The 10,150-nt window shown below is 34.9% G+C and overlaps 1 long non-coding RNA gene across 1 annotated transcript in view; it reads left to right on the top strand.

Moving 5' to 3' along the window:
- Positions 1–578: 578 nt before the first annotated feature.
- Positions 579–10,150, top strand: part of LOC135327128 (uncharacterized) — a 32,696-nt gene continuing 23,124 nt past the window's right edge. The window contains exon 1 of the long non-coding RNA XR_010387186.1: positions 579–653. This is a non-coding gene — a long non-coding RNA (uncharacterized LOC135327128). The remainder of the gene's footprint in view (positions 654–10,150) is intronic.

Below are 10,150 nucleotides of genomic sequence, written 5' to 3'. Positions count from 1 at the left end.
AATTCATGACCATTGAATACTCTATGTAATTTAGCTATGAGTAGGACAAAGTAATCCTTGAACCTGACTTATGATATTCTAGGAAGCATACGTATCAACTCATTTATCCTAAGGAAAGTTTCACAGAATTTGATATGATATATTAACTGAGCATGAATGGAAGTTGTAGCTTTTTAATACTCCACAATCATTCCTTCTTCTCTCTAGCCAATCATTTTTTTCTTTTCCCAAAAAATCAAGGTTTGGGTTTTACAAAGGTCAGTTTGTGGTAGATACCAAAATGTTTTGACAGTAACTGTATCCTTGCTGCTTCATCAGAATATTCTGCCTTTCCTCAATTCTCATTTTAATTTTGACCTCTATTTACGTCTGCTTTTTTTTGTTCTCTTCTTTCATGAAGTGACTGCTGGCAACCTTTATCAGAGGCAAACATGCGAAAATGTTTCCTGTATCCTTCTCCCCAAAGGGCACACTTTCTGATAGATTGAAGTCTGCCAGATGTGACTAGGCCTGTGAATATAAAAATGAGTGGTCATTATTTCCTATGAGTGGTGGCAAGTGCATAAACAAGACTGAGCCACAAAGTGCTCTCCATGCCCACTCTACTGATGACAACCAAAATGCAAGGAGGAAGCAGAGGATGGCATAAAAAGGTATGATGCATTCTTTATCCTCATGTTTAAAGCAAGAGTGGCCCAGGGGCTAGCGTGGGCCAGAGACCACGAGCAAAATGCAGCCTTGATGTGGCCACTGATGCTGTATATGTCAGAGTGTATTATGGGCATAGGACATTATATGATTACCAGTGTCACAGTCAGAGAACAGCCTCAGGGCACTTTTAATTTAACAGAGGAGGAGTAATTTATGAAGCCCTCTTTTTCCTTGGGCTTCTTCAGCCTGAATCAATCTTAACACTTAGCTCACATTAAAAATTGTGTTGTAGCATAGATAAAATAGATGTAGCATTTGCAGTCACCATATACAGCAAAAAATTATCCTTAGCTCCACTATTTCTAAAACCATTGATAATGTAATTTTCTTCTGCAACATATGAGATGCCTAGTAAGAATTATGTAGCAATTCATACAATTTTCCAGTGATAAGTCAAATGCAGTGGGATTTATTTCATCTACCTTTAATTTTTTATGATGTAGACCTCTGCATCTGAGCTAGCCAGCTAGAGGCTTTATTCCATGAATAAAAATTCATCTCATCATAACATAAAGATCTAAAATAGTCAGCAGAACTTTTGGAAATACTACTTCTCTCCTTTGATTATAAAGAGAATACAGCTGATTAGTCAAGATATGGATGTCTAGATAGCTGAAACTAGGAAGGCCTTAAAAAGAACTTCATGTTATATAACACTTAAAAATAACTTTGTGTCATACCAGAATATTCTGCCAAAAACTTTTTCTCAGCTATTTTATTCCAGTGTTTTGCATTTTTTAAATCTCATTTTAATTTTAATCCCTCAAAATTAAATATGAAGTCCCAACTTAACATACTATTTTTAGCAGAGGTACCTGACAACTCATTCTTGCTATTTTCCAAACATGTGGTCAAATAATAAAAAAACTTCTGTAGATCCACAATACTTCTCTTTAGAACTATAGCAAAAAATATCAGACACACTTATTTCCATTATTCCTGATATTATTTCATTCTTCTTTTCTAAGAACTTATTAAAATGCTCATTTTTATAATTTGTTCATTAGAAATAAAGCTAACATTTATAATAAATGTACCTACAATGCGAAGGATGCTTCTATTAATCAAGATTATAATGCACTTATCAAATTTTTCCCCCATATTTTTCTTTATTATGCTATACTTGTATACACAATCAAATGCATACAAATTGATTTTAATTATGGGTAGCAAATAATTTATGCAGAAGACTTATTTATCTATTTGCTTTTACACTATTTTTTTCAGATAAGATAGGAACATGTTAATACCATCCACTCAGTAAATTCTTGATTTTCTTTGTTAGACTAATATTGGAGATTTCATATTATCCATCATAAAGATTTCTTTCAAGCCTTTAAATACATTTGACAAATTGAAGCTTCTTGTCTTTTTAATTGGCCTGTAGGATCTTTTAATCTGTTCACCTTATGAGTGTCTTCTTTTCTTCAAACATTGCAATGTTTAAAGACTGCCCGGAGAGAATCATATCGCTTATATACCTATGTGCACACAAGTCCTACTATCTCTGCAGAAGAAACCTTAAAGTCCATGAACTTTTCCCCATATTCTTACCTCATTTTGGCCTGATTTTCCTTTCTGCTAGCATTCATCAGACTTCTCTGATCTGTGTTAAATATGGTTTGAAATTGCAGAGAAGTAGAGAGGCTGCATTGTAAATGAGAATCAGGCCTTCCCTATCCATGTCATTGTGACAAATTTTTCTAGGACCATTATAAATATAGAACTAGTGATTAGCTGCATTGCTATGCACTCTCATGCCTCTGAAGCAGAGAATGATCATCAAATTCACATTATCTGGGAACTTGGGAGTTAGCAGTAGCTGACCATGCCAGCTGGAAGAGGCTTAAAACATGTGTTATGCTATTAAGTGATATTGCAATGTACCAATAATGGATTACAAAAAAAATGTTAGAGACCTTGCTGCTCAGAAGTATAGAAATACTGGGCATATTATGCAGCCATGGCAATGCAGTTTGTTAAAAGAAAAATGATGAAGTGGTACAGAGTTTAGCATAATGAACTATGTGGAGGTGAAGCTTGATTAAATAAACGGACTCACACAATAAAAATGAATACAGAGAAATTAAAATATGAGCATGAATGTTAGCACTGGTATAATTATAGAGTGTTCTTTTTTCTTTGTGTTATTGTGTACCTATAACCTATTTCCTCTTCTGCACCTGATCATGGGCCCAGCAATTATCATTTTTGCACTGTGGCTGCAATTGAGACAATTTACTTAAGGACATTTCAAAGTCCAGTGTACTGTCATAAAAAAAAAAAAAAAAAAAAAAAACCATAATCAAGAACAATAATAAAATCTCTCAATTTAACACAGGAAAAAGAAGGAGGTTTTGATTTGGGGAAAAAAAAAACACTTGAATCTACAGATTTTAAGATCCTTCATCCCCCACTTATCTTAGAATTATGGAAGGCTGTCATTCTTTCTGTTGGCATTCTGGGTTAGTACTAGTATGGAAAACTAATTTTAATACTCCAAAAAAAAGTTCTCTCAGGTTAGCATTGAACCTCATTACACCAGTAGAAATAACAACACTCCTTGCAGTGTATTAAAGCAATATATATATATTTATAAATGTCAGATTTAGCCATCTGTCTAAAGAAACTTCTAACATACTTACAGTTTTAATCATCGAGCCCTTAAAAGCAGTTAATGATAATGCTGAAATATTCTTCAAGAAAAAAAAGCAGCATCAGACCATAAACTTCCCCAGGTAAAATGAAAATGGATTTTGTAATGTATTTTTACATTTTCTTCCACTTTAAAATGTATAGGTGTCCTCCCTATTCAGAATATAAACAGAACCATGAGCCAAGGTAAATAGGGTTCTGGTGGCTCAGAAGCCAGAACTGTTTTCATGGTAATTTCTCACTAGAAGCAAGAAGACAGCCTTCAAAAATGTTGAAAGTATGTTCAACTGAAGAAAACAGATAAATGTTAGAGCGGAATAAATGCAGAAGCACAATAAAGAAGGCCACAAATAGTTTGTGGAATAGCTATCGAAAAGGATAAATCTAATACTGGATTTTTCTTCAAACACAAAAGGGGGGGGGGGGGAGGAACACTCTTAGGGAGTCTGTAAGGCCTGAATGTAAAAAAGAAGTATTCAGGGAAGACAAGGCCATTGCAGAGCAGCTAAAAAAGATTCTTTGCCTCAGTCTTTACCGTGAAAGAAACTTTGTTTCCCATGCCATAAGCCTTACTTGTGGAGGACTCATCAGGTGACTCAAGTCACTGTAAAGGAGACTGAGGAACAACCTGATAAAACGAACTGTAACTAACTGCAAGGAACTACCAATATTCATCAAAGAGCTCTCAGAGAACTCAAGGATGTGTTAGGTGAATAGTGGGGCCACTTAAAACTTCCTGAACACCTGAAGATGGAAGGTGGCAAACGTCATGCCCATTCTTTAGAAAGTTTCTAATGGGAAACTCTGAAGAACTACTGGAAAATTATTAGGAAACATTGTGAAGAAAGGAATTAGTTAATATCTGTATAAGTGGGATTTAGCTGGGAAGATGCATAGGTTTACTTAAAGGAATTCTTGCCTTACAACCTTATTGGCATAAGGGTCTACAAGCACGTGGAAAAAAATGATCCAGCTGACATAGTCCAGCTGGATTTCCACAAGGCTCTTGACATAGCCTGTCTCCCTGGGCTCTTAAGGAAACTAAACAGCTATAGGATAGGAAGGAATGACCTTGAATGGGTAAATAAGTTGCTAAAAGACAAGAAACAGGGTAGAAATAAATGGTCACTTCTTGTAACAGAAAGAGGCCATTAGAGGTCGCTATAGCTTGCTATTGGTCTGTGCTGGGATTTGTACTGTTCAAGGTATTCATAAATGAACCAGATGTGAGCAGCAAGTGCAGAAAGTTTGCTGATAGTGAGTAGTTGTTCTAGATAATGAAAAGACAAAGACCATGAAGAATTGCAGAAAGACCTTCAAAGATAGTGCTTATAACACCAAGAGACTGTGTAACAACATGGAAAAAGAATCGCAGTATAGACAAGTGTGAAGCGGTTGGAAAAAAAGCAAACAGCATATAATGCACCCTGACCTGACCACTACCTCAGAAGTGAGACCCTGTGGGAAAGAAAAGGCCATATGAAAACACTAGTTCAGTAGCAGTCAAAAAAGCATGTTGGGAACTATTGGGAAAGGAATAGAAAATGAAATTGTTATTCAAGTACAAACTCCTGTTTCAGACAGATCTTGAATATGGCTTGCAGTTTGAGTTTCATCTTTTTAAAAAATTGTAATTTTTGTTTTTTTAAAAAAAAGAAGGGATGACCAAATTTATGAAGTAATTTTCACATGAGGAATAACTGAGCATAATAAAACTCTTCAGCTTGGAAAGGGATAAATGTGAGGGATAGGAAAGAATTCTGCTATGCCTGGCAAAGAGTACAGACAGGTCAACAGTTCATATTAATACTGGAAATATGGGACATGAAATGAGGCTATTAGCGTCTGAGTGAAAAACTAAAAGAAGATGTGGAACTCCGTAAACATATGAATCTCTGCCAAGGACTATTAAAGATGCTTAAAGGTAATATCCATTCAAGGGATAACCACAAGGAATGGAATTCACTGGCTACACAGAAGATCCACTGAGGATTGCTGAGCTGAAAACACCTGGAGAATAGGGATGGAGCTGAGGAAATTTGCATGTATTTGCGTGTTATGTTGTTAGGATGCTTCCCTTAGCATCTGCTTATGGCTGCTCTTGCAGCAAGATACTACACAGCTGGATCCACAGTCTAATGCAGTATGGTAGTCCTTGCATTAACCTGCATTCAGACAGTGCCCAAATGAATTCATGGGAGGAAAAAAATCCTTCTACAAATATGCAATCACCATCTCTGGCCCAGTAAGTCTGTGAAGCACAATTTAAAAAACCTTGAGAGAGAATTCTGATAAATACTGCTCCAGGTCTGCCCTGCTCATGTGCGCTCCCTTGCATTTTTTGCTGCTCACCCTTCCAGACATGATTATGGCCTTGGTGGGTCTTTCATCTGAAAGGTAAGTACGACTATTTATATGCTGGTAAGAAATGACAGAGATGTGAGATAGTGGGGAAAAAATGAACCAATCACATTTTTACATAGCTTCAGAAATTCAGGAATTTGAAAGACTTCTTGCTATTCCTGGGTGAACAGGAAGATGTTGCAGCCAGTGTGAAATTTTATATCTTCTGTATTTTGAACAAGAGTGTGTGTATTTCATTTTGGGTATTGATCTGGATAGTCTTACGTAGTGAGTAGCCCTTGCATTATTATACTTGCAGACAGTCAATGAAAATACTCTTCCTAAAAGGGTTTCCATCTGAAACAGAAGGAATCCTAGAAATGTCTTCATGAGTCTCATTTTCTGCTCCAATATTGCTTCAAGAGATGCAAATTTCAGATTATCATTTCCTAAACTTTTGGGATCTGAAAATATGGTGAAGAGTTATCATTTTTAGTGGGAAAAGTGATGTCATGGGTCATATTCATGGCATTTTCCTGTGGGGTGTTAATTTAGAATTTTGTAAAACTATACAGAAGCATATTTATATATATATTTATATACATACATATGTATGAAGCAAATTCAGGTAAGAAATAAACAAGGTATCTAAAATTCATCATTAATGACTACATTTCTGTTCATGTTTAGTGATAGCTGAGAAGCTGATATTAGTAGTTTTTGAAGCATTTACCTTTTAAAAGCATTCACTCATTAGGTATACCTTATCATTTTTCATTTGTGTCAAATTCAGACATGTGGGCAAAGGTACTGTCTATGGTCCCATTTTAAGAGAAAGACAGGTTCCTTCTGATGGTGGCTGAGAAAAAGCACTTGAGGTGAGTGCCTAAGATAGTCCTTTGGATGGACACTTTTCTGTTGACTATGAGGACAGGTTTGATAACTACACTAAAAGAGATGCCTAGTGTTTAGATGGCAAAAGTTTAGTAGTTTAATATGCTTTTGGACAGGACAGGCCTTAACTTCATCTTTAGTATGTTAAATTTACTGTTCAAAACTTGGTAGTTCTGTTTTGTTTTGTTTTGTTTTGCTTTAATCAGACGCAAATGAATCTTTGTGACATGAACTATAAGCTTTTTTATCTGTTCATGAACAGGCTTCAGTCTATGAACATAGGCCTGAGAACAATTCTCTCAATTATTTAACCCTATCTCTTTCTACTGCAGCCAATCATCTCATAAAATGACTTTCATGAAATCGCTGTTTCATCTAAAAACTATATGCATTTTCTTGGGCCCACTGTTCTCTTTGGGTAGCTGTTCCAGAATTTCACTTATGTCATTATTAAAAGCTTACTTTTAATTTGTATCATACCTGGAAATATGCATATACTTACATTTTTGTGCTCACACTGTACTTCAGTTAAATATTTCTTTCCATGATGTTTGCCCCTTGTTACATTTATAGAGATAAATATATTGCCTCTGACTACGTCTTTAATACCTTTACTCACGGTTCGGAAGACTATAGGGACACATGTCCACAGAATTTGGAGCCAGCTCCCTCTAGAGCAGATTGGGTCCCTGGATTTCCATTAAGCACAAGTTTTGCTGCTGTGGCTCTAAAACACACATATTATTTTTGCTGTTTTTTTTTTTTCATTCAGAATGTCCAAAACTATAGTATAGCTAATCAAAATGGTGTTCTCTGTAGTGTGAAAATGAGGGTGGATACCTGTGTCTTGTGACTGAAAGCCTGATGATGTAGTTTTTGACATGAAGTAGGGCAGAGCAAACGACATCTGCTTCAGTGTTGTCCATATTGACTTTCAATAGTGGTTGCAGGAGTGCTATCTTCAGAATAATGGCTATGCTTTGTCTCAGAGAAACTTAACTGGACCAGTTCGAAACAGAGGCAGAGCTGGACTTTGTCCCTAGTTAAATTGTATGGTTCACTCTAAATGAGGTCTCACCAGTATCTTGCACAAAGGTACTAAGACTTCTGCTCAGTTGGAAGCATCTTGCTTCTGATTTCTGGGGCCACAATTGCCTTCTTCACAGCTTTATTGCTTTACTGATTTACTATTATCCTCATAAACATACTTTATAAATAGAGGCCTAGTTTCTCCATTCATTTCTTTTTTCCATCTGAGATAATTCCGGTTTATTTCCAGGTCCAAGACTGCAGTAAAAAGTTCTTGTTCTGAGTCTCTAAATGAATGGACTTTCACTTTGTACTCGTAAATTCTCCCTCGTTCTATTACTTCACTGAGGCCATTCATTTATAAATGTATAATATTTCACTGTTCCTCTCTATTCAAAATGACTTTCAACTTTGTGATATCATCTAATTTCATTACCTCACTTCAAATTTTAAGCCAAGGTCAGGATTGAAGAATGAGATATTGAGATAGCTCCCGATCCCCAATAAATTCCTATTATGACTCTTCCACAGTGTAATATTGTCTCTTCAATAAAAGAAAACCACTATTGTCATCTGGCATCCTATACTCCTGTGCAAGCTCACATCAAATATTTATTTAATTCATTGAAGCTTTAATTATTTTTTCCTTAAAAATTTGTTCTAAAAACTTGCATAATTTAAGGACAGACAAACACAGACGGTATATAGATTAATTTTTATCCGTTTTATAAATATCAGTATTTGTCAGTTTCTTTTCATAGCTATTTACATACAACACGATAGATTTCATATCCTGGTTCTCCAGAGTTCTGTAATGGACATAATCCTGTTCTAGTGTGAAGGCATTGTTTTGAATTTAGATGCAGTATTTTCAATTTGCATAGCATCGGTCCCAGTGGCAATCCTCCTGTCTGCCTTGTCCAATATGACAAAAATATCAGGAAATTTTGTATTTAGTTTTGAGCCACACTCAAGTTATGTTTTGTCAGTGTGCTAGTCATGAAGAGTACTACCGGTTCTTCTTCTATATGCTCTTTTTTCAAAGGGAAAAAAAAAAGCTTATTCTGTAAATGTATACTTTGTGCAACACTGTTTAGCCCTGAGCAAAGTTTTATGACCAAGTTATAAATGCCAGAAAACAGGGATTTATAATGGAAACTGCAACTCAAGTTTAAGTAGCAGTGTATGACTGCACTATCGTAATTTAAGTTTATGTTCTTTCACAATGCAATAACTATTTATCCCTAAGGGGAAAGGGTTATGGTTCTTAAACATCTTCTGCATACAGTTAGAGTAACTGAATGATGATACCTTTTCTGTTTGATATCCACCTTCTGCTACATTTTAATTTCCAATATGTGAAACAAATTTCATCTTTAAATATAGTCCCACATTACTTAGAGAGTCAAACTGAGTAAACAAAACCCATAGTCAGACTGAAAAAACAAAGCCCAACAGGTCTCATGAATATAAAATTCTAAAAAACCTAATAAGAAGTTAGCTGCAAATATCAGGAGATAACAAGTCAGGGATCTAGTTTTAAAGCCAGCATATAAATAATTCTAATCCCTCCCAAATCCTAATTTCAAAATCCCTTATATTTTTTTTCCATTGTATCTTGGCAGCTTCTGATAAAGAGAACACCATTAGAAAATCAAATTTCAGTATATTATATTTTCAGTCCCAGATGTTGGTCAGATTGTAAATAAAACAATGCTACTAAAAGTCTAGTCTTTTTTTTTACCAATCCCTCCCTGACAAGGTTATTTGAGTTTGACAAAACAAACAAACAAAAAAAAAAAAACCCACCACTTTTCCTTGTTCAATATAGGAAGATAAACCTTTTTATTTTTATTATATACCAGAATACCAAATTCTCATATATTAGTAGAAATATGCTGCACTGTGTTGTACAAGATCTAAGAATAAAACATGCAGATTAATGGAAAATTGACTGTGATGATGTTGATGGCAAATTTTGAGAGGCTATTAAGACTAGTAAAATGTACTAAACCAAACTAAGCAAAATGTTCATAAGCATAGCAAATTCAGTGATTAATAGTCAGCAGGATTCTAGCTTTCTATGTCACCACTTGGATTTTATGTGGTGTTACTAAGCAACAAAGGTTACTCTTCAGCAACACTTAGATGCAGTTTTAATCAAATCAGCTGTTAAGTGAACAGTATTTTTATGTAATCTATGTGTCAGTGATGGACAAACAGTATAAATAAATCAAATATATGCTAATTTATCTTATATAGTATAATTATAGCAAGTCTAGTTTTTGCTAGGTAATGGGCATTTCTCATGTTCATCTCTGATTATATAATTTGTGTGAACATACTTGATAGCAGGAATAAATTAAGCAATATTTTAGCTTTGCCTACAAGCTCCAAAAACTATTTACTCAAATGTACTCAAAATGATGGTTAAAAATATTATACTGGTATCAAGATGAGAATAAGCCACATAAAAAATTGCACTGTCAGAAGTAATTTCTTTTTGTTATCTAATAAT

The sequence above is a fragment of the Dromaius novaehollandiae genome, chromosome 1 (genome assembly GCF_036370855.1).
Source record: "Dromaius novaehollandiae isolate bDroNov1 chromosome 1, bDroNov1.hap1, whole genome shotgun sequence".
NCBI lineage: Eukaryota > Metazoa > Chordata > Aves > Casuariiformes > Dromaiidae > Dromaius > Dromaius novaehollandiae.
This window is presented reverse-complemented; position numbering and strand designations above follow the sequence as displayed.